Source organism: Equus quagga, chromosome 9, assembly GCF_021613505.1.
Source record: "Equus quagga isolate Etosha38 chromosome 9, UCLA_HA_Equagga_1.0, whole genome shotgun sequence".
In the NCBI taxonomy this organism is placed as follows: domain Eukaryota; kingdom Metazoa; phylum Chordata; class Mammalia; order Perissodactyla; family Equidae; genus Equus; species Equus quagga.
Window position 1 is genome coordinate 113,481,750 of NC_060275.1, and position 24,089 is coordinate 113,505,838.

The 24,089-nt window shown below is 41.4% G+C and overlaps 1 protein-coding gene across 3 annotated transcripts in view; it reads left to right on the top strand.

The window, feature by feature from the left end:
* The window catches only part of SEMA5A (semaphorin 5A), a 459,076-nt gene that overhangs the window by 73,635 nt on the left and 361,352 nt on the right, over positions 1-24,089 (top strand). Inside the window, exon 2 of one of the 3 annotated variants that reach the window (XM_046672376.1) lies at positions 13,828-13,939. The exons of the other annotated variants lie outside the window; for them this stretch is intronic. The gene's annotated coding sequence lies outside the window, so the exon portion shown is untranslated. The remainder of the gene's footprint in view (positions 1-13,827; positions 13,940-24,089) is intronic. 3 annotated transcript variants of the gene reach the window in all.

A 24,089-nucleotide genomic window follows, 5' to 3' on the forward strand; every position in this document is an offset into this window, starting at 1 on the left:
GCACATGAGTGATGGAGCATGGGCACAGAGGAGAGAATGACCTATGCTTTAGGGACCCTGAAGCACGGATCTCTAGACCCCGACACTGCAGATGTGTTAGACTTCATTCACTTTGAGAACTGAATCAAATGAAATAGTGGTTGAACTGAGACTGACTTCCCTAGGATCAATCAGGTGCTTTCTTAATGACAACTTCCTAATTGTCTTCGTCCATTTGGGCTGCTATAACAAAATACCATATGGCTGTATGGCTTATAAACAACAGAAACTTATTTCTCGCAGTTCTGGAGGCTGGGAAGTCCAAGATCAAGGTGCTGGAGGATTTGGTGTCTGGTAAAGGCCCAAATTCTGGTTCATAGACAATGCCTGCTCACTGAGTTCTCACCTGGCAGAGAGAGGGCGAGGGAGCTCTCTGGGGTCTCTTTTATCAGGTCACTAATGCCATTCCTGAGGGCTCCACTCTCATGACCTAATCACCTCCCAAAGGCCACACCTCCTAGTACCATCAGATTGTGGGTTAGGCTTGAACATATGAATTTGAGGGGATACAAACATTCAGACCAGAGCAATAATTAATTATATGAATGACTGGAATAATACTTAACTGAATAAATGAATTTCTAATCATAAATATACTGACATAAGATGATAAATAACACTTCACATGTGATCCATAAAATCTACTGAATTATTTCTGGTACTTTGCTTGAAATGTAAAATAGTTCTTCAGTAGTATTATTAAAACATGCTCTTTAATTACGGTTCTTCTGGTGTTTCCATTTAGTATCATTCGCTTCAAAGGTGTTGAATGTTGACTGTGACAGCCAGCTAACCAGCTGTTTGCTCACAGCCTCCTGATGACATCCTAAATAAGAACCAGTGTGTTAAAACAAAGAGACCACATAAGGAATTTGTTATATTTTCCTGACTGTGGGAGGCCAATGAAATAATGCTAGTGGCTAATTATTGTTGACATATTTGTCAAATGATTTTAAGAACTATGAACATAGCTTTTGTTTTTGTGTAGCAGAGGAATGGAATACGTGCTTGGCCTTAATCTTTGGAAAAAAGTTCTTTATAAAATTACTTACATTTTAATGGTTTTAATGAAAAAAATCTGTGGCTATGAGACATTCATATTCTCCTTTCCTTATTCTAAGGGACAGAATTTGGTTTAATACTTCCTGGGACCCCTGCATTGCAGAATATGATTCTGTGAATCAAGAGTGAGCTCTCACATTTAGAGTCGTATTATCTCCTCTCTATGCACACGTTGGCCACGCTGTCTGTGTCAGGCTGAAAGAGGGAATGATCCTTCACATTGTCTGTATCTTTAATAGGTTTTTTATTCTTTATCTAATCCCTTCACAGCTGCTTTTTTTTTCCTCCCCTCTAAGTCTTTGCATATTTATTCTTTTAAACTACACTCATCTGGTAACGTAAACTTTTCATTCTTGGGATCTGATTTACTTTTACCAAACCTTTCGATGTATAAGAATTTAAGGTCTTGGCCAGCACATACCACAGCAAGGGGATAACAGAAAGTAAAAGAGAAAGAACACCCAGAATTCTTCCAGCAACATTTCCAGCTAACTGTGTTGAAGTGGTTGATAACTTACTCTCCTGGGTCTGTACATTCTGTCATGCTGTATTTGTTCTTGATTTGTAACATGAAGTCCGTATGGGTGAGGCATACTTTTTTGTGCACTGGGAGCTTTGTTGAGTCTTTTGTTATGAGTGGTATTTTGCTGTGTGTACTTTCATTTCCTCTTCTTGTGAGCTCTACAACCTGGAATGCCACTCCTTTAAGCATGGTTGGAAGCCAGGGCCTGGGTTGCCGGCATTTCATGAGGATGGTAGTAGAAAGTTTTTCCTTACTGAGAAATGGAGAGAAGAATGTGAATCAGACAGAGAGACATGGGGGGTGGAGAGGAAGGGGAGGAGGAGATGGAGGAAGAGAGCGAAAGGAGAGAGGGAGAAATTGAGAGAGATATAGAGAGAGACTGAGAAAGAGAGATGGAAAAGAGATGGAAGGAGCCCCAAAAAGAAAGAGCATCATGGGAGAGAAGGGAAAGAGAGAGAAAGGAGTGATAGAGGGAGAGGTGAAGAGGCACTGAGAAGTCTCAGAATGGGAAGGTGAAAATCCTTCCTCAACAAATGTCGTTAACGGGAAATCTCTGCATAGCTAATGTGCGTCTGAATCCAAATTGGTGCCATAATAATTTCATGCAATATTTAGTACAGTATGGTCACAACTGGAAAAAAATGAACAGTCCTTTGAGGTTTGGATTTAAATTAATATGTGCTCTTCGTGAATTTTTAAATTCCTAAGAGTTTGATAAAGGCAAGAAACTTCATTTAAGGTCCTAGAATAAGTGATCAGTAAAGCCCAGTTGTGTCAAGATTGAAGCCCCTTACAGAGCAAATCCCCAAACAGAGGCAACGGGTCTCAGGTCCCCTGCCCAGTTCCTTTTCAGTTCTTACTTCCTTTACTACTGGTGGGTGTGTTGGAGTTGATCTTATCACCTCCTGAGAGCCAATCATGTGCATCTCTTCCCATCTCCCTGTCCAGTGACATCCTGCTGGTAGCTTGAAGTAGGCCATGGTGGGAGAATTTACACTGAGGAACTTGGTAAGTACTACAGATCAGGGCTCCTTAGAAATCAGTTGTTAAATATCGACCAGCACACCACTTGATGCCCCTCATTCCCTTCCAGTGACCAGTGTCCACACCATCATTGTTGGCTGCCTTTCAGGGGCTGTTTCTCTCCCATTTCCCTCCCACCAAGAATGATCTCTAGGATATCCGTTCCAGGAAATGTCTTGTGTTCTTAACTTTTCTCCCTTTCCTCAATCAAAATTTATTTGCCCTGAAACCCTCATACACTGTTGGTGGGAATGCAAACTGGTACAGCCACTATGGAAAACAGTATGGAGATTTCTCAAAAAGTTAAAAATAGAAATACCCTATGACCCAGCCATCCCATTACTGGGTATCTATCCTAAGAACCTGATATCAGAAATCTCAAGAGTCCATTGCACCCCTATGTTCATTGCAGCATTATTTACAATAGCCAAGACGCGGAACCAGCCTACATGCCCAGAAACTGCTGATTGGATAAAGAAGATGTGGTATATATACACAATGGAATACTACTCAGCCATAAAAAAAAGACAAAATTGGCCCATTCACAACAACGTGGATGGACCTTGAGGGTATTATGTTAAGCGAAATAAGCCAGTCAGAGAAAGACGAACTCTGTATGACTCCACTCATAGGTGGAAATTAGTATACTGATAAGGAGATCTGATCGGTGGTTACCAGGGAAAAGGGAGGGTGGGGGGAGGGCACAGAGGGGGAAGTGGTGTACCCACAACATGACTAACAAAAATGTACAACTGAAATCTCACAAGGTTGTAATCTATCATAACATTAATAAAAAAAAAAAAATTTATTTGCCCTGAGTTCCCTTCCTATCAGCTGCTGATCTGCATTAGAGAGCATGCAATTCCCTTGGTATAAGGCCCTGCGATTGTGTTGAATTAATTGGCTACTTTTCCTAGGTGCCACATTTGAAAACATGGCAAAGGTCTTCTGGATCTTCCGGAGCTAGACAAATTCATAACCTAAATGGAGGGAATGTCAGGCCCTGTCCAGCCTTCAGGTCACAGCATTGTCAACTGCATCTGCCTGTGTATACCACTGGCCTTGGCGCACACAACCAAAATCACATTAAAAGACAAAAGAAAAGTATGTTTAGGTTGACAAAGATAATTTTGGGGGTCAGTGAAATTTCATGAGGAGCTGAGACTCTGGATTTTGTTTACTGAACCATCAGTTCAATTGCAGTGAAACAAATGGTTTGGAGATATGATTTTCATTTTGTTCCTTCATCAGGGGCATTTGACTGACACCGTGTCTCCAGGAAGGCTGAAATAGATGTGTCTGTGCTTTAGAAATCTTTCTTGTGGGTGTATAGGGCTCTTTGTTTAGATGGGAGGATGAGTCTATGATAAGGGCATCTCCTCAATGGAATCTTGTCAGTGACCTTTTGTTGAGCACCTGGTCTTCCTAAGTCTCTGGCCTGCTGTGGCTCCTAAGAGCTTATATGCACTTCCTGTTATTGTTAAATCTGGCCTCTAAACAAATGAGTGGAACCAAAAACATGAACTGGAAAGAGGGAAAGGGAAAAGGAAGTGAAATATAGACTAGAAATGGAAGAAGTAAGGTTCTAAGCAACTAAAAAAAAAAAAAGGGAGGAAAAAGAAATCTCTAAATCTTTAACAGTTTAGGCAGAAATCTCTAAAATTTCCAGTTGTTTGTCCCAATGAACAGAACTGTGTAGGTTTAGATAGTTTTTCTTGGTGGTGATATTTTTCCCCCATTTGGCCATCATAGTCTGTAGGGCTCAGAAATGACTCCAGATTGACAAGCAGTCGGTGACAGGGACACATTCCACATTGTGACCTAGGCCAAAATTAACACCCAAAAAGGTCCCCTTCAGGGACCCATCGTTCCCATACCCTAAATTGAGTGCAAAGTGTAAACAAGAACAATCATTGGTGACACCAGACGAGAATTTTATACCATGTTTTCCAGACTCTTAGTGGTTAAGATAGGATGGTTCATTACTAATGGGAATGCACCGGGCCTGTCCACATGTCACTGAATCTAAATTTCACCTGGTTGATTCATCCCTGTCTTAGTTTATAAAGTTAGAAAGGAGTGGAGCAGTGAAGGCTGTGGCTGACGCGTGTCATTTACACACCTCTCCGTGCGTCTCTCTGTTCCACGAGAGGCAGGTAAGTTATGAGTCTGCTACTCTCTTGAGCTGGTTTCTCCCTCCTCTGCAGGCTGGAGGACTGCTTGTACCGCCCATCTTCCAGCTGAAAGGCAATAAGAGCAGACTTGCGATGGACAATTTTCCTGATTAATTGAAGAATACACATGACTTAGTCATACTCACAGAAGCAAGGTTGCCACCAAAAGCGGATCTAATTGGCTAAATAAATAACCCTAACGTTTTATTGCCTGCAGCCTTCCCTTTATTGAATTATTAATGCTGTGTCCCCCTCCAGATCTGCAGCAGCTAATGACTGATTTGCCTCAGGCGGTTAATATTCTCCAATCAGTTGTAAATACGCCCGATGACTTAGTTTGCTAACTTATAGCTTGTGTTATTGGCTGAGCTTTCAAAACAGCTTTGGATTCAGGAACATAGCAAAAATTATGGAATTTTCAGCACTGTATCTTTTTTTGTGTGGGAGGAAGATTGACCCCGAGCTAACATCTGTTGCCAATCTTCCTCTGTTTTATGTGAATGCTGCCACAGCATGGCTTGACGAGCGGCGCTATGTCTGCTCCTAGGATCCGAACCAGCGAACCCCAGGCCTCCAAAGCTGAGCACACAAACTTAGCCACTATGCCACCGGACCGGCCCCTGTGTTTTTTTAATAAACAAAAATGTATTTGGTTGTTTTTCTCTAGTCTTGGAAACCAGGGGTTCTTACCTGGGGATGATTTTGCTCTGCAAAGGGCATTTAGTGATGTTTGGAGACAGTTGTAATTGTGACAGTTGGGGGGATTGTGTAGTTTTGTCTAGTGGGTAGAGGTCAGAGATGCTGCCAGATGTCCTACAATGTGCAGGACAATCCCCTCAACAGAGAAGTGAGTAGTGTGGTGGTCGAGAACCCTTGGTTTAGATAGATTCTAAAGGAGAAACAGACAAAAACAGCATTTGTCAGATAGCCTCCTGGGTGGGCACATCCTTCTTTCTTTCATCTGAGAGGTATTTTATGAGTACCAGGTGTCCTCAGGCACCATGCTGGCAATGGGGTAATGATGTGAGTGAGCATGAATGTCATCACACCCCAACCTTCTGCTGGCAGCACCATCCTGCGGAGGTGGCGCTTGTGGGGGCTTGACTGTCCCCAGGATGATTCCCAGCCTGAGGTGCTACTTGTGATGAAGAGATTGTAGACCGGATGCATGGTGGGGACAGAGAGCACATATTCCTCTTGTTCTGTATTCCTGGTGAGAAGTCAGAAATAATGCCTGAAGAGAGATCGTACAGCTTGAAGAAAGCCTTGTCTCATGTTGCCCATAATAACCACTTCTGTTTTTGCGCTTCATTCACATGAAAGTGCAGAGCACTGTCCTTATCTTATTCCTACTCTCACAGCATTCCTACAAGGTTGATGTCATTACAGATGAGAAACTGAGGCTCAGAAGTGATAAGCTGTGTGTCCAGCACTCACAGCTTATAAACAGCAGAGCCTGCACCTGTCCCACCACCTCTGCTCTGTGTCCTTGCTTTGTACCCATTGGGAACAGAAGCAGCTCTGTTATTTTCAAATGATAACCAGGGTTTTTATTTTTAAAAGTTATGGTATGGTATCTTATTAAAAGTTTTGGCAAAGAATAATGGAGAGTTGTATGAGCTGAAATGATAAACCTGCATTTAAACAATAATAAGGCATTTTATCCTGAAGCTTGGGTAAGGTTAGGGATGAGTTAGGCTGATTCAGCTCAAGAGGCAGTGCACAGGTTGGTTTGGCCTCTGCTCCAGTTTGGACTGGACTCCGGACTCCATACAGCCTGCTGCTCAGAGGCTGTTACTCTTCCAGCATCACTCTCAAGTGCTTAGCATCTTACTTGGCATGGAGGCGTCAGATAGCCTTCATTAGTTAGAAAAGAAATACGGAAGACAGCTAACAGTATGAAAAGTGGTTCAGCCTCACTCATAATTAAGGAAATTTAAACTATCAACTGATTTTCACCTATCAGATTGGCAAAGATTAAAAACATAGAAATCCCCAATGTTTGCAAGTGTTGATGTGAATATAACAGCTGTTTGGCGGTTTAGGAAGTATCTGTCAACGTTAATTGACCCTGCAATTCTGCATATAGGATTTATCTGTATTTGTGCCCACTTAATTGTGCAGTGGTACAAGATATTCATTGCTTTCTTATTTTTAATAGTGGAAAACCCCCAAATATCCACAGGAAGGGACTGGTTAGATAAAGTGTGGGGTAATACCTGGTCTTTAAAAAGAATGGAGCCTATCTACTTTTACAAACATGGAAACGTGTATGGTATGTTGAGTGAATGAAGTAGATTACAAAAGAGCATGTGTAGTCCCTTCGTGTCTGTATGTTGGTCATAAATACAGGGAAAATGTCTGAAAGAGTAGACATCCAACCTGTTCTCGTTGGCTCCCTCCATCCAATGAGTTGGATTGGGGAGAAGGAGGGGAGATTTTCTTTTCACTTTATGTAATTCTACACTTTTAAAGATAACGACCATATATTAATTTAAAATGGAAAAGCTTAATCGATAGCACATTTATTGAGCATCTATTAATCGCCAGTTGCTGTGCTGGGCACTGATGACACAATGATGAATGAGATGATTTTCCTGCTGTAGAGTAGCTTCTAGTCAAACTTAAAGAAATACCTATTGGCCACTTTAATCCCATTTTCTAGTTTGGGGTCCTTAATTTGTTGCTCTGGATAATTAGGTTACAGTAGAAGAAATGAAGTCATTTGGTAGTGTGCAGGTGAATTATTTTTTGCATATTTCTAAAATATTTTTTGAATATTATGAAATAGAAAATAAATGTTACTTTAAATTCTGCATTTTTCATCAAAACTTCCTGTCTGTGTGTCACAGTCTGAAATGCTCACATTGGAGAATGTGTTCACAGAGTGCCTCCTCCAAGACAGGCACTAGGAATATATTAATGGGCATGAAGCACATGGTCCTTTGTTTTTAAAGTCTAGTTGAGGAAGCAGAAAAGAAATAAGGAAACAGAGACTTGAATCTGTCATTAAAATTGAGATAAGGGCTGTGGAGGAAATGGGCACAGTGAAGGTTCTGACAGGGCTGTCCACAAGTGCCTCTCTGAGGAAATGACATTTAAACGTAGACATGAAGAATGAGGAAGAACCAACCATATGAGAAGTGGGGAGTGTTCCAGTGTGTGAGGTCTCAGAGACAGGAAGAGGCTTGCCATGTTTAAGAATCCAGTGACCCACAAGAGTTGGCCAGAGTGGGCTGGGGTGGCCAGTGACGGCAGGACAGGTAGGCAGGGGCTGCCTGGAGGAGCAGGTGGCCCTACACTCTGCCGCATCCCTGCTGTGCAGAGCAGAGTAGCCATTTCTACCCTGATGATGGAGATGATTCTGAGATGATGGCAAAATCCGGTTCTTTGAGATAGAAGATTGATTCCATAGCCTCTTGTACATGGTGGGTATTCCTCTCCTAATTACTTAGCAAATGAATAAATCTTTAAAACACACACAGACTCTTTCAGATGAAGTATCAGAATGTCCTGAAAAAAAAAAAAAAACAGTTAATGTGCTTCTCAGACATGCCTATTTACTCCTCGGTCTTTTTCAAGCCACACTCCTGTTTCAGGGTTGGAAGGTCTATCCTTGCCTTCGATTCATATCCATCATAGTTGGTGTGCCTGGTATCTGCCTGTTCCTCCTGAAGCCCTTTGACTGGCAGGCTTTTTGGTTTAACCTTGCCTTCAGGCTCAGCCCTGCTCCACACGTTCAAACTTGGCCTCAGCTGGGTGTTCTTGAGAAGCTCTGACTCAGTGGAAAGTCATTTCTGCTCATGGAATCAGATCATTGGAACTCAACTCTGAGGGACTGAACTCTTCACCTTACAGAAGGCTTCTTTCCTTGTTGTCACTGATGGACTTGTCACTCTGGTGACCCTGTTGATCACTGATTCCCAACTCTGCTGTTCCAGCTTCCAGCATCTAGACTCCTACCCTCTAATCTGACCCCCTGCCCCCAGCCCATGAGAGCGCATCAGTTCTCCAGTTCTTGGCTCCTGATTCCCCAGGACCCATGTGCAGAGGCTCATGTGTTCGTTCTGTGCCAGCTGGACAGGCTGGGCTTTCGGCAGGAGCCCTGTGCCAGCCTGCCGTGGGCTGTGCACACCACCTCCGCCAGCCCTTCTCCCTGGCTTGCTTCATTCTCTCTTCCTTTCCTTCTTTCCCCAGGTCTCTTTCTCCTTCCTTCCTTTTCTCCTCTTTCTCCCTTTTCACTCCTCTCCCAAGTTAATATAATGAACCTCAGATCTGGACAAAGTTTCAGGGTCAAATCTTTATGCCCTGCCTATTCCCTCCCTTTGACTGGCTACTTGGTCTTGGCAGCCCCATCTCTGTCTGTCCTGGAGAGTGAGAACCCAGGGTCATAATTCCCTGCTGTTTTACTGGTCTGTACTGGATTTATTTGTCAGTTAGTATTCCTCATTTTTACTACAGATTTTCATATTCAGCCAATGGGATATATTAATTAAAGCTGCATAATTCACAGGTAAAACTGTTCCTTACAGGTAGACTTTTAAAGTTCTTTTTAAACTTGTTTTTATCATTCTTGTTAATTATGAGAATACATAGGAAAACAGAAAAAAATAAACAATTTAAAATATGGAGCAAAGAAATGACCACCAGTAAGGAAACAATTAAGTGAATAATGCTGCATAAATAACGTGACTATCACGCAATTGTTAAAAATCCTGCTTTTAAAGGATTTCACTTTATATGCGTGGGAAGGTATCCTCTATCATATCAATTCCATATAACTTTATGTATTGTACATATATATTTCTAAAAATAATTATGAATAGACAAAAGACCAGAAAGAAATGAACCAAAATGATAATGGTGTTGTCTCTTGGTGGTGAGATTATGAATCATTTTTTCCTTTATTTTTATATGTTTTTATAAATTTTCTGCAATGGATATATGCAGATTATACAATGAGGGAAAAAAGACCTATGAAAACATTGAGAACATATCTGGAAGTGAACAAAAGTTATTATTAGTTTTTTTTTGCTACTTCCCGCCTTCACCTCCCAACCCTCTTATCCCCTCGGGGTCTGCTCTTTGAGACAATTCCTTTGACTGTTTGCCTCAGAGCTAGCTAAGGATTATTTCTGTGCCTATAGAGCAATACAGTGAAAATACAATACAGCTTTAATAGGACTAACTCTGTTCTTTGAACAGAGGGCAGGAACTTTTCATTTCATACCTTATTCGCACAGTACAGAGTTGATTTCCAAAGTCACATAATGTTATCAGGGGGTGCCATAAAAGAACAAAAATCAAAACAAAAAACTCTTGCCGAGCACTCACTATATGATGTCTTTTTTGTGCTCAAAAGTGTCAAGAGGCAGATAGAAGAAAAACAAAAGCAAAACAAAGCCGAACCCTGCCAAGCTTTTAGAGAAAAAGTAGAAGAAAGATTTCCCATAGGCCGGATGCCTTTAGAAAGCATGCGACTAACTATGGATTTTGAGAGAGAAAAGAAGTGAGTTGATACCTCTTTCTTTAGTTGGACAATGTCTAGCTCCATTTTTAATAATTTGCATTATAGATATTATACTGTGAAGAGCATCCCATCCTTTTACTAAGAGTAGCAGGTTGTTACTTTTTCTACTTTTCTGTGTTCTTCCTTCAAGCGAAACTGGAAATAAAAATGTACCGCAGAACATTTAATTTTGAGTAAATGAGTTTGCTTATAACTGTATTGTTCAGCTAGGTATTTAATGAATCTTGTTAAAAGGGATACATGCGGACTTATTGGTTGAGAAAATTGCTACTAGCAACAGTTATTCAACATAACACACGTGCCTTGTAAGAGTTAGTTATGCTACATGCTTTGGATATTTAAAAAAAAAAATCTCTTTTGCTTATTCTAATCGAACCAAAAACCGGTTGCTTTGGAAACGATCTTTTTGAATTGTCTGAAGTCATGGCTAGTTATAAATCTGGTACTGAAGCATTTCCTGTCTTTCTGGTGGTTATGGATTGGTGGGAAGAGGCCACAGCATCATTCTCTCCCTGATTGACTCATCGGTGATACAGAAACCTCTGGGAGCTGGGATGTGCACTCTGGGCAGGAGTGGATCATTCTATCTTTGTGCAGCTTCTGCTAACTAGGTTTCTGTGCAGGTGCCCTGTTGGCAGTGCTGCGGGGAGAGCCACAGGTGGAGTCCTGTGGGAACTGAGACATCATCCCAGTCATTTTTAGTCCCTATCACTCATTCCTCCTCAAGGCACCCAAATCGCCCTTCATGTAGCTTTAGGGATGCGATCTATGGATGTGAAGGAATTGGGTTCTCCTAGTTCCTAAATCAAACTCAGCCTTACTGGGGAGAAAGCAGAATCCGGTCCCACAGGGTCCTGCGCCAAGGTCTCCCCTTCAACTTCACCTGGCTCTGGAAAAGCCTTTCTCCTCAGCCACCTCCTCTAAATGAGAAAGTCCTCCTCATACTTATTAATGGTTTGACCAAACGCTAGGATCTGTTTTCCAGCTCTACTGGACAAGCCTGACAAATTACTCAAATGTCACCATCAATCCAATGGACCAGGTTACAAACAGACAACCCCCAAATCTTCGTACTTTAAATAACAAATGTCTTTCTCATTTCTGCTCTTTGTGCATATGAAGTTAGTGGAGGCTCTGCTCCCAGACCTGGGAGATCCTTGCTCCAGGTGGCAGGCTGACTTCTGGGGCTGCTGTCACCTGGAGCATTGAGGGTCATTGTGATAGGGAGGAAGAGAACGTGCAATATCGAACAGTGACTTATAAAGGCTTCCAGAGGGACATGGGTCCCTTCTACTTACATCTGCCAGAGAAATCATGTGGCCGTGGCTAATTTCAAAGAGGTAAGGAGGTCCCACCTCCTAGAAGGAGAGCCCCCAGGAAGATAGGTGAACAGCGTTCATGATTACCATATCTGTAATTAGTTTTTTATGTGCCAGGCGTTGTCATGCTAACCTTTGCACGTGTAGTGTTATCTCATTTACTTCTCACAGCAGGTAGGTACTGCGATGGTCCTTATGTTACACACAGGCTTACAGAGGATGAGTAAGTGCTCAAGGCTGCACAGTAGTGCTGGACAGAGTTGCTTGTGGTATCTAGTTTTGTCTGTTTTCTCAGAGCCGAAGCTCTTAGCCGTTGCAGGAGATTACCGCAGAATTCTTTTGAGACAAACACTGCAGGCACAAAGAATTCGCCACTCTTGGAACTTTTCTAATTGTGCCTGCTGGGGTAATGCAGCCCGGGGAAATACCCTAGCATCATGTGGATAGAGCTTACTGTGTGTGCAAGCTGGATTTCTTTCTATCTCCTTCTGAGTAGAATGCCTGTGCTACGTCTTCATTACCTTGTTTGCAACAGCGGGCATTCTCCTAATGTGTCTACTTTACTAGCTGCCATTTCTTGAGGATTTACCATGTTCAAGCCATTGGGATACCCCCTCTGCACGCACTTCCTCCTTTAACTCTCACTCATCTTCATTTAACAAATGAAGAGTGAGTGGTGTGACCAAAGTCACACATACCGTAAGTGACAGAGCCAGGACTAAAATCCATAGGGGGCTGACTCAATGCTTGCCCTCTAAACCATGGTGCCTTAGGGTTTAAATAAAAGTAGGCTAAATCCCCAAGGTTCTTACAAAGTATTTCTTCAACACAAGCCTGTTGGGGGCTCGCTGCAGGATGGAGGTGACTTTGGATCTGAGATTGAAAACTTTTCCGCCATTGGTAATTTGGAAGAAGAGGAGGGAAAATAGCCATGAATGCAAAGGGCCTCTTACCCACCCTGCTCAGGGTCCCTGGCACTTTTAGGATTCCCATTTATAGCTCAGTGGGATGGAGCAGACAACTGAGGACTGGCATCCTGGCTCATCAACCAAGTAGAGAATCTCTTTGAGCCTCATTTTTCTCAACTGCAAAATGGGGACACTTTCCTTGCAAGCCCTTACCTGTGAGTTGTTTTCAGTAGTTGCTTTATGAATGATGGTGGGTTTTTTGGGGATGGGGAAATGTTAGCTTTTTGTATTCTCTGGCAGTCCTCACTAACTGCCCCAAATAAGTATTCCATCTGACTAAAATCCATGCTTCCTTTAGACATGGCTTTATGCCAAATGCCCTAGCCATGATTTGCAACTTAGTGCCACTCATAAGCCCCACCAGTAGAGAAATTTTGGAGGGATCAGAAAACTAATCTCTTAAAGCATATGAAAGTGGAAATTGATGCAACAGGTTAGAGAACAATATATTAGTGTATATGGAAGGCTTGAAATATGTATGAATCCACCGACTCAGTGATTTATCTTCTACAAATTTGTCCTAGGGAAATAATCAGAAAGATTTATGAGACATGTTTATCATGAAGGCAGTAATTGGAAACTACCAAAATACCCAGCAGTTGGAGATTGGCTAAATAACCATCCATTTGATGGGATGTAGCCGTTTTTGAATAATAGGCAAAGATTTGGGTAAAAATAGGTAGAGTAACCCCAGTTGTACATAATAGAAATGTATTTACATGAATAAAGATTTACAGTTAGAACATACAAATATTACGAGAAATCATTTATAATCCATCACCAAGAGATCACTCACTATTGTTATTTTCTTTTTACTTTTTTGTAGTTTCCAAAATTTTTTACAATAAATAAATATTCACAAAAATAGTCTAATTTATTTAAGGGAAGATAAAAACATTGCTAAGGAATGTTTAGTGCTCATATCTACACTTTTTAGGTTGCCATGGAAAGTGGTAGAATGTAGGAGCCACCATCAGGGAGAAGGCCTGAGGAAGCTGGTCCAGCTCTGGATGAGATTTATCAAAATCATACAGTCTACATTCCAGTAATAGAGGAGTCTGCCAGCTTCTCAAGTCAGACATTTCTAATTTGGCAAAATTACTGTCATTTAGTGCTATTAAAGCTACAACTGAAAACAATGTCTACTTCTTTTATTTTGAATAAAATCTAATCACAAGTTCCATTCTAGGTAATGAAAGACTCCTCAGCTGACCCTCCCTGCATTTTCAGCTGCAGCATGAGTCACTGCAGGCGCTCAAGGCAGTGTGCTGTCCGAATCTGGACTTGGTAGTTACCAAGATGTGAGTAACACTGATCTTCCTATAGCCCTGAGCAAGCTGCTTCCCTCTCCGTGCTCTCCATAAAATGGGGATAATAGTCCTTCTTTGCTTACCTGGCTCACTAGGGTGTAGTTAGGATTAGTTGGACTTTGTTAGTAAAAGGACTTTGAAGTTTTCATGCCCTGAATGGTGTTATTACTATGAAACCTATAAAACTTTCATCTTCACTGTTCCCTTATTTGTAGCATTTAGTGATTCCACATTGAGACCAGCCTCCTGCAGGCCTGACGCCAGACCCACGCTGGGCCAGGATGGGCTGAGGCCTGCCTAGACCTCCGCCCCGCTGGCTCCCGCCCCTAGGCACAGAGCTGCTGCTACCTGCCTTGGCTTGATTCTGGCTTAGAGGCTCCTGGGGCTTATTTACCAAATTCTGTCAAGGTAGAAAGCCACCCATGCTTTCAGTCCTCTAGGCTGTGCCAGGAAACAAAGAAACTTTTTCCAGTATTCCCACTTTGCTAATTGTGGAGTTCTGCAAAGTAGCATGGCAAAACAGACCTTGGAATCCTCCAGCCAGTGCCCTGAAGCTCCCACCCATGGTGGTAGAAAGTGCCGAAATCATAACCTGGGGGTAGGTAGATGTTAATCTGGTCTTAGCACAGTTCATGCAACTCGTTTCCCTGTTCCTGGCATCTGGGTCCTTTTCTTTTGTATGGCCCATGAGATGAAAAGGGCTGAAACTTGTGTCGCGGGAGGAGAATTGATTTGGACAATCATTTATGAGGATGCCTTTGTCTGTTGTCTTTTGGAACTCACTAAGAATAATGAAACTCGGCTCTGTATTGTGATTGCCAAACCTCATTCTCCTTTTCTCTCACATCTGCCCACTCATGTGATAAATCTGAGACACACTGATCTGAAACACACTCTCCCTCTTGGCAGTGACTTAGAAGAGTATTTTAGAAATGCTTGTTGAGAGTGGATGCCAGTTATTTAATGCTGAGTGGGAAGAGGAGGAATGAGAAAAATCAGCCAACTACCCAGGTGAAACCCATCCCAGATCATTAACTCTAAAATATTTATGATAAACACTGAAAATAATAACTTTATAGTAACATAAGAGCAGATTGTATTCATTTAATGACTCTTTGGTAATTGGATTTCCTTATCTTTGTCTATAAATACATTTACCTGGTTCCCAAGCTAGAAATCTCAGAATCATTCTGAATTCTTTTTCTTTCACTCCTCTTTTCTCCTAGTTAGCTGCCAAATTCTATCTCATCAGTAATCCCCACCCCCAAATATTGGAGCTGTCCTTTTCTGTGCTTTGCAACCACATTGAGAGTTTGAGGCATAATTCCTTCATGGCCTCATGACGACTCTGACTCCCAATGGTTAAATCTCTGAGTCCACACTGTCTGCACACTGGTAATCTGATTACCTCTGCATACAGCCACTCAGATCCTTGTACCCCAGCTCTCAGACCTCACTGGCTTCTCATTGCCTTTGAGATAAAGTTGAGAAATAGACTTTCCTTGTATGCAGATTCCTTCAATAATGTGAAAGAAAAATTGTCAAAGGAAAATAGATGGTGGAGCAAGACTTTGCTCAAGACTCTTGCAGAAGGGGTCAAGACTGTTAGAATAGGGGAGAGAGATTAACTCAATTCCACTAAACCAGAAGTGGAAGAGTTTTTAAGCATTGGAGTGAACTAATGGAAAAGTACCGGGGATGTTGGGATGGGGGAGGTTGGTCAATGTGATTGGATCGTCTCTTTGCTAATTGGTGCTTATCAAAGGTAGGCTCCTCCCCTCCCTCAGAGACTGGGAGACAGGGACGCTATCTTTCTTGAGGATCACCTTTCAAAAGCATGGCTCCCAGGTCTTTGAGAAGAACAATCCTGGGTTGTAAAACTGGCAAGAGGTTGGGAGACGATGTATATCTCGAAGGCGGAGAGAAAGAATTTACAATTCTAAGTTTTCTAAAGTAAGTGCTCTGAGAAAAGGAAGGTGCAGGGGCCTAGTGTCAGGAAGAAATGTGCCTAAAGTTTAGTCAAGCTGAGAGGAAAGGTAAGGCCTTCTGGGTCAATAGCCTAGTATCACCTTAACTTGTAACTTGATCCCTGAATTCCCCGCTACATCCTCTATGCTTAAGCCACACTGAACTCCTTGCTGAAGTTGTTCTGTTCTTGCTTCTCCACTTCATTGCCTTGCACAACCTTCCTCATGCTTCCAGAACCTGTCACATGTCACCTTGGCATTCTAGGCAGTGACTAGTTCTTTTGCCCAAGGACCCCAAATTGTGTAAAGCAATTAATTATCTATGTGGCAGTCAGCCCAAAGGACTATAATTGAGGATATTAAATATATCTTGGAACATCATGAGTGATTGAGACACTTCTTTTTTTGTTTTGTTTTGGTGATGAAGATTGGCCCTGAGCTAACATCTGTTGCCAATCTTCCTTTTTTTTCATGAGGAAGATTGTTGCTGGGCTAACATCTTTGCCCGTCTTCCTCTGCTTTTTATGTGGGATGCCACCATAGCATGGCTGATGAGTGGTATGCAGGTCTGTGCCTGGGATCCGAACCAGCGAACCCTGGGCCACCGCAACGGAGCACACAAACTTAACCACTACGCCACCAGGCTGGCCCCAAGACACTTCTTTTTTGATGAATAAACTTCTCTTGACTGTTTCAAGATTGATTTCATGGAGAATTTTGAGAAATTTCTTAGATTTCAGGACTTGGGAAAGTCACTTACATTTTACATCGGATGCTGATTTCAACCTGAAAATCAAAGAAATTGATGATGTGGGGGCCTGGAATTGACCACCCCAAGATCTGTCTCTTTGGCATGAGGATTATTTGGGGCTGGTTACTTTTAATACACTGCAGACAGGAAAGGAACTGAAAAGTAGAATTTACTTACCCTTTTGTTAAGAGACATTTACATTTGTAAGGGAAATCTCCATCTGTAAAGTTGTCTTCCTCTCTGTACCAGGAAGAAGGGGGATGACCTTATCTCTAGAAACTCCTATTAATAGAGAATGCGAGGACTTAAATCTGCATAATAATCTTATTCCTGTTTATTGTGCTTGTCTGGTAACCTCCTGTAATTGACTCCTCCCACCCCCAACATCCTCCTGTGTCTTTAGCTGGATATGATATTTAAGGTGGTGGCTTCAGCCATTTTGGCGAGTTGCTCAGCTTGCCTGAGCCTCTCCCATGTATACATGTTATAAAGCTTTGTTTAATTTTCTCCTGCTATTCTGTCTCATGTGAATTTAATTCGTTCTCTGGCCAGAAGAACCTGCAGTGGGTAGAGGAAATGTCTTCCTCCCCTACAACGAGCAGAAAGTTTCATAGATATCACCTGGTAACATGTTAAAACTGAGACTCTGAGGCTCCATACTTAGAGATTCTGATTCCAGAAGTCTCAGTCAGGCCTGGGACCGTGCATTTTGACATTTCCTTAGTTTCCTCATGTCATTTGCTTAGTGATTCTGATGGGGAGCTGGAACCCAGAAGCAAATGACCTCATGTCATACAGCTGTGGAGTGCATTCTGAATGGTGGAAATGGGACTCCTGAAACTAACAATGCAATGAAAGGTTTTTGGAGAAAACAAGGAAATGTATGCAACATGGACACACCCCCTCTCTGACCACTGCACACAGACGTGATGCAGGAAACCTCCAGTCCTGGACGGCTGCAGACCGATGGGCGGGACTTGCCTCCACATCCCTTTTAAATGATGCCTGTGTCCATTATGCCTGTGATCTTGTTCCAGGGCTAAGATTGCTACACAGCAAGCAATCATTTGTGGATGCTTGTGGCACTTTCTCACATTTTCTCCTGATTTCCACTTGAAGTAGGAGGTGGTAGTTGACAGGCTTCCCAGCCAGGGCTGACTGAGGCTGGCATGGATGGTATTGAGCCCTTGGACCCAGCTCCCCCAACTGAGGCCTTGGGGCTTCAGGTGGGATCCGAGAGCCCCATTTGTTCTGTAAATTGACTAAAAAATAAAACAAAAAGACCCCTAGTTTTATTTTTGAAAATATATTGAATGCTAGACTTTTAAAAATATGAAAAGTTGTTAAGATTATTTTAAAAACCATTGAAAAGGAGCATATGAGTATTGCAAACAACTGGAATAGTAGAAAAGTGTCAATGCTAGCCCCCTCTCCAGAGGCAAGCATGATTAACAGCGTCTTATGTTTCTTTCCAGAAATTTTCTAAGCCAGTGGAAACATACATATGGATGCATACCCTTTATAAGAAATAAGGGCTTAGGTATTGTTCTGGCCTCTGCTTTTCTTCATGCAACTCTTTATCTCAACGATAATTCTAGGGCAGCAGATAGATTTACCATGTACTTTTCAATGCTTGATTTTAAAGTTATACCATTGCATGGATCTAGTGCAGTGACTCTCAACCAGGGGTGCTTTTACTCCCCAGGGGATGATTGGCAATGTCTAAAGACATTTTTGTTTTCACAGCTTGGAGGGGTATTGCTGGATGCTACTGTTGTCTAGAGAGTAGAGGCCAGGGAATGCTCCTAATCATTCTACAATGCAGAGGATGGCCCCCACAACAGAGAATTAGCTGGCCCCAAATATTGGTACTCCCAATGTTGAGAAATCCTGCTATAGCATCACTAATTTTAAAAGACTTGGATAGATGTTGCCTTCAGAGTGTAACTTATCAACCAGTAACAGCAACATAGATAATGTTCCCCTGAAGTCACAAAACCTATGCAGTGGAATGCCTTCAGGCGTGAGGGGCACTCTTTTTTCAAACATTGCTGTGTGGGGAAAGTGTTCCAGTCTGGGTTTGACTGTCACATCTGTTGCTTTGGAACAGCTTCGGTGGTCTCAGCCTCTGCTCCCTGAATGTTGAATGTATCTTGCCATTTCCTGTCGCATAGCTCCACTGGAGGGGAGGAGGCTGCTTTGGGACAGAGGAAGGCCGCGGTGGCAGCAGAAGCCTTGGCGGCTTGCAGCACCTGCTCAACCTATAATTTTGCAGGCGTAATGAGAGTATCCGTTTTTAGCGCCGGAGTGTTTTTCATGGTTTAGATCTGGCTGCTTTATTTTTGTAGCAGCACCACTGTGTCCACTTCATGCCCAGGATAAATGATCCTTTCTTTATAGAATGATGGCACCTGACTAAGTTTAGAAAAAAAAACCGCACTTGCTAAAAAAATCATGCTTAATTATTAATAATATTGTTCTGACCTCCTGTCCTTCCCCTGAGAAGCTATTGACAACTCACACTATTTAGGTGATACTGTAGGTTTGTGTGTGGTTTTGTTTCCTGGTGGATCTAAAGCAGCTCTTTCAAATGCAGTTGATCACTGAACCTCCCTCCCTCCTTCCCTTTGGTTATTTCAATGAACTTTTATTTAGTGCTGCTTGTGTCAGAAGCCTTGTTTCACACTGGAGAATCCTTTCTCTTTTTTTTTTTTTTTCAGGCTGTGTCAATTTCCCAAGTAAGACTTTCTTGTTTAAGTTAGTTAAAAGCGTTTCCCACAGTGTGAGTCTTTGTGAGAGCTTGGGTACAAGGTGCATCCTTATTTTTCAGAAGGCTTGTTGTATGTTCAGTTCGGGCTTGGGATACAGATGCTCCTAGCACTAGAGTCAGGGAGAGTCTGGGGGTCGAAGTTGGTCATAGCAGCCTCCACTCTTTAAGCCAAGACTGCGCGTAGCAATACAACCATCATAATAATGGGAATCTGTGGGGGAATGATGAAGACATTTGTGTTTTTTATTGTTTATGGTCTCTGATTTCCTGGTTAGAAAGGCTAATTTAGAGATTATGGCAGGGAGTAAAGTCCCTTTCTAGGCACATAGAATGGCAAATGCCAAGCATATGGGGAGCACATGCATGTGTGGAGGCATGTGTGAGCACACCAGAGTATTGAGGCTGCACTGATTTTTTGGTAACTTAAAAAAAATTTGGTTGCCCGTCTCTTACTTGGCAGTCTCTGAATCTCTTTACTTCCGCTGCCTCCCCCATGCATACTTGTGTAGTTAAGTATCTCTAATTACACCACTTTCTAAAAGTACATCTTTCAGGGAAGGGAGGGAGCAAAATGTGATAGAATGATATCGTGCTGGTGTTTCTGAGCAGGTATTCGTGAGTCTAGGTTTGATTCTGCTATAGAAACTGGATGCATACAGACCTTTACTTGGAAGAATATTATTTTCCATGCCTATCTGCTGTTGGATCCACCATTTACTTGGCAGCAAAGAATTGCTTTTTTCAGTTCCAGTGAAAGACTGGGCTTTACCTGGGCTGTTAGTAACAACGGGGCTAAGGTGAGGTTTTCATGTAGCTGACTGCTACTATTGTGGACGGTTCCATTCAGTGTCAGCCAAGCTAGCGCTTGGTCATTTCATTTGCTTTGTTTTAAGTGATAACCTTGGGTTCTCGTATGCCTCTAGGACACTCTGGAAAGTTTAATGAGCGTTATCTATATGACCCTTGAGGAGAACAAAACCAAGTCTGAAATAACATCTAGGATTCAGCCTTCCTATCATCAATCGAGCTATTCTTGCTTTGCCCAAATAGTTCTCTACCTGGTCCTCACATAAGAGCTTTTAAATATCATTTCTGTGCTAACTGCGTGGCTATAGATGAAAGAAGCCCACGACTAAAGAAATAAGCATTTCCACAAATGATGTAAATTACAGTGAGACTATCTGTGTTCAGTTTTCTTAACCATCTTTGGGGTTAGGTCCAAAGAGAAGCCATATGCTGCTCATTCAGCAAGGTTTAGGGAGATCTAAAAAGATAAATCGAGGAAACAATTGAAAGCTTGCTTTTTATAAGAATAGCAAAATAGAGAATAGATTAACCAACCGAATTTAAATCTTAAATTAACAAATAAGCAATCAGCAAATAAGCTAAAATTTTTCAAAACATAATGACCAAGATTTATCAGTTTCTTATCAGTAGAGGAATACATGCTTTAATATAGTATTTATTTTCATTTGATTGTATTGTACACTTTCAATGACAAGAGGAGAATGAATTTTATGAAACAAGGAATTCCATAATTTCTAGGAGCTAGAAAATATAAACTTGGAACATTTGGTACTCTTTCAAATTACTAAACATGTCAAAATGAAGAGAACATCTTTCTCCTTTTTCTCCAAAATGAAGATGTGATTGAAAACATTTTGCTCTGAGTAAGCAGCAAAATTTTCCTACATGGACATCTAACATACTATATTTTATTACATGCATTTTTAGAATCTTTAACAGACAGATTGAAATAATGTATTTAAACATACCAATCATGTTTAAATTAAGGTATAAACATGCTTTATAAAATACTTTAATATTTATTGCTATAGACTAAATTGTGTCCCACCACCCCAAATTCATATATTGAAGCTCTAACCGCCAACGTGATGGTATTTGGAGGTGGGGTCTTTGGGAGGTGATTGGGGTTAGATGAGGTCATGAGGGTGGGGCCCTCATGATGGGATTAGTGGCTTTATAAAATGAGATTCCAGAGAGCTTGCTTCTTGTCTGTCTCCATGTGAGGACACCACAGCAAGGTGGCCATCTGCAAGTCAGGAAGAGAGCCTTCACTGGGGAACTGAATTGGCTGACATTTTGATGTTGAACTTCTAGCCTTTATAACTATGAGAAATAAATTCCTATTGTTTAAGCCACCTAGTCCGTAGTACCTTTTTATGCCAGCATAAACTGACTAATATACTTCTGTATACTGTTTCACATTTGGGAGTATATTTAAGCTGTAGGATGTGTTGAAATAGACAAAGAGCTATTTGCTTAAATATGAACTGCTTTGTTCTGTGTAAAATATAAAAGTTTACATTCATGGTTTTATGGACATGTATTCCTATGAATTTGTTGACAGTTGTTCTAACCCATGAGCTGCTAATGTAACACAATTTAGCAATACCTTGCTCATGCCTGTTCAGACAACCAGATCCTTCTGTATGATTGCTAACATCAAAATAAACGTCTCCTAGTGCATATTCTCAGGGGTGTTTTATATGACCTATCAGAATTTTGAAAATAGGCAATATTTGATGTGGCACTTTATAATAATCATAGGTCAATTAAAAAGTAAATTATCCATGGTTAGTAACAAAGGATCAAATGTTGATGTTTTGATCATGTGTGACTTTATTTCTCATGTTTGATTGAGGCCTTGCTCTCTTTAGAGCCACCACAGAGTAGTGAATGGAAAATAAGGATCAGCTATCTTGATTTTGTCCTGTAGTTAAAAATACTTCTATTAAAATCAGGCATTTAAAATATAATTTATAGTTTATGGTAGACTAGTTAAATGAAATAAACTATTATATAAATGTATTTTAAATGAAGTTACTTGTGTTACTCTATATTTAATAACTTGAGTTTTAATGATCTGTATCAGTTATCTTTTAATATATAAAAATATAACTGAACTTTGTGACTTGAAAGGATGCACATTTATTATCTCATTGTTTCTGTGGGTTTGGAGTCTGGAATATGGTTAGCTGGGTTCTCTTCAACGCTATAACCAAGGGCAGTTGACGGGTTGGGATCTCATCTGAAGGCTTGACTAGGGAAGGATTTGCTTCTAGTTCACTTGTGTTGTTGGCAGAGTTCACTTCCTTGTGGTTGTAGGACTGAGGGCTTCCTTTTCTTGCAAGAGGCTTCCTTCAGCTCCTTGTGGCTGCCTGCAGCTCCATGTCATGGGGACTTCTCCAGCATGGCTGTAGGCTTCCTTAAAGCCAGCCCGGGAGAAAGAATCTCCAGCAAGGTGGGTGCTGCAATCTTAGTGCAATCTAATATAACATAATCACATAGTCACTCATATCTTGTCACCTTTGCTGTGTTCTGTTGGTAGAAGCAAGTCTCAGGGAGAGGGATCATGCAAGTGCTTGAAGATGTGGAGGCAGGTTTCCTGGGGCCACCTGAAATTCTCTCTGAAACATGGTCCATCATTGGCTTTCCAGGAGACATTTCTAATTTTTAAAGAAAATAATATAATGATGACCATATTAAAAAAAATTGAATTTAGATATTAACCTATGTAGTATGTATCGCATATAATAAACACTGTTTATTTATTGCCTCTATTTATTTATTGGTATTGCTAAGAATCTTCCTGTCTCATATTTTATCTTGTGAAAATAGATCAAATCAAGGACTGAGTCTTCTGAGATGACCCGAATCTGTTTTCATCTAATGTAGCTTACCTCCTGCTAACTGAAGGGGAAAGTAGCCTGTGAGGCTTTAAAGGATGTCACTGTTAATACAAATCTGATGTTAAAATATGTCCATCTCTGGGACTCCCTGCCCAAGCTTCTCAGTTTCTTATTCCTGCCTGTTAGCTGTCCTTAGGTCCCCCAAATAGTGATGTTCACACATGCTCCATGGAGTTGGCACTGCCATTCATGGCAATTCAGGGCTTCCTGTGATACATTTCATAGCAAATGTGGCTTTAAACATGGATATCCAGCCCTTTGCAGAGACCTCCCCACGTCCATCCTGGCGCTTCAGCTTACAGACTCATCATGCAGGCCCAGAGCAGTTTGCAGCCTCGTTCTGTGGTTTGATGGGCAATCTGACCATCAGCTGCCTGAATTTACATGCTGGACCACACATGGATGCATGCCTGCCATCCGTATCTCATAAATAGGTTTATTATTGATGTGCTTACACAGCGGAACAACTTACAATTCTAGGAAAGTGCGTCATGGCAAATGCTCATCTTAGTTTCAGGCAGTTACTTCGGTTTTCTACTTTGTACATTATCCCGAAACGTTGAGAAAGACTGCAAGATGGATCAGATCAATTTTTAGAACAAATCTACCATCACTCAATGATGGAAAAAATGGGACCCATCTGTCATCAGTTCTTCAGACCTTTACACTTAGTAATGCATAACTGCACCTCCCCATTCTCAAATAAAAGGAGAAATGCTGATTTTTAGAGAATGTTTTCTTTTCCTTTTGTACTTCTTATGAAAAACCTGTCCTATGACCCTTTAAAACATGTGGTCCTTATATGCTACAGAGGTCATCAAATTGATGTTTTTTAGTTTTTTTTTTTCTGGAAAAGTTGCTAGGAGAAAAAAATGTCATGATAGGTGTAGAATGAGTCTTTGCAGTTGTATAACACAAAGCAAGAAACCAAATTCCCAGA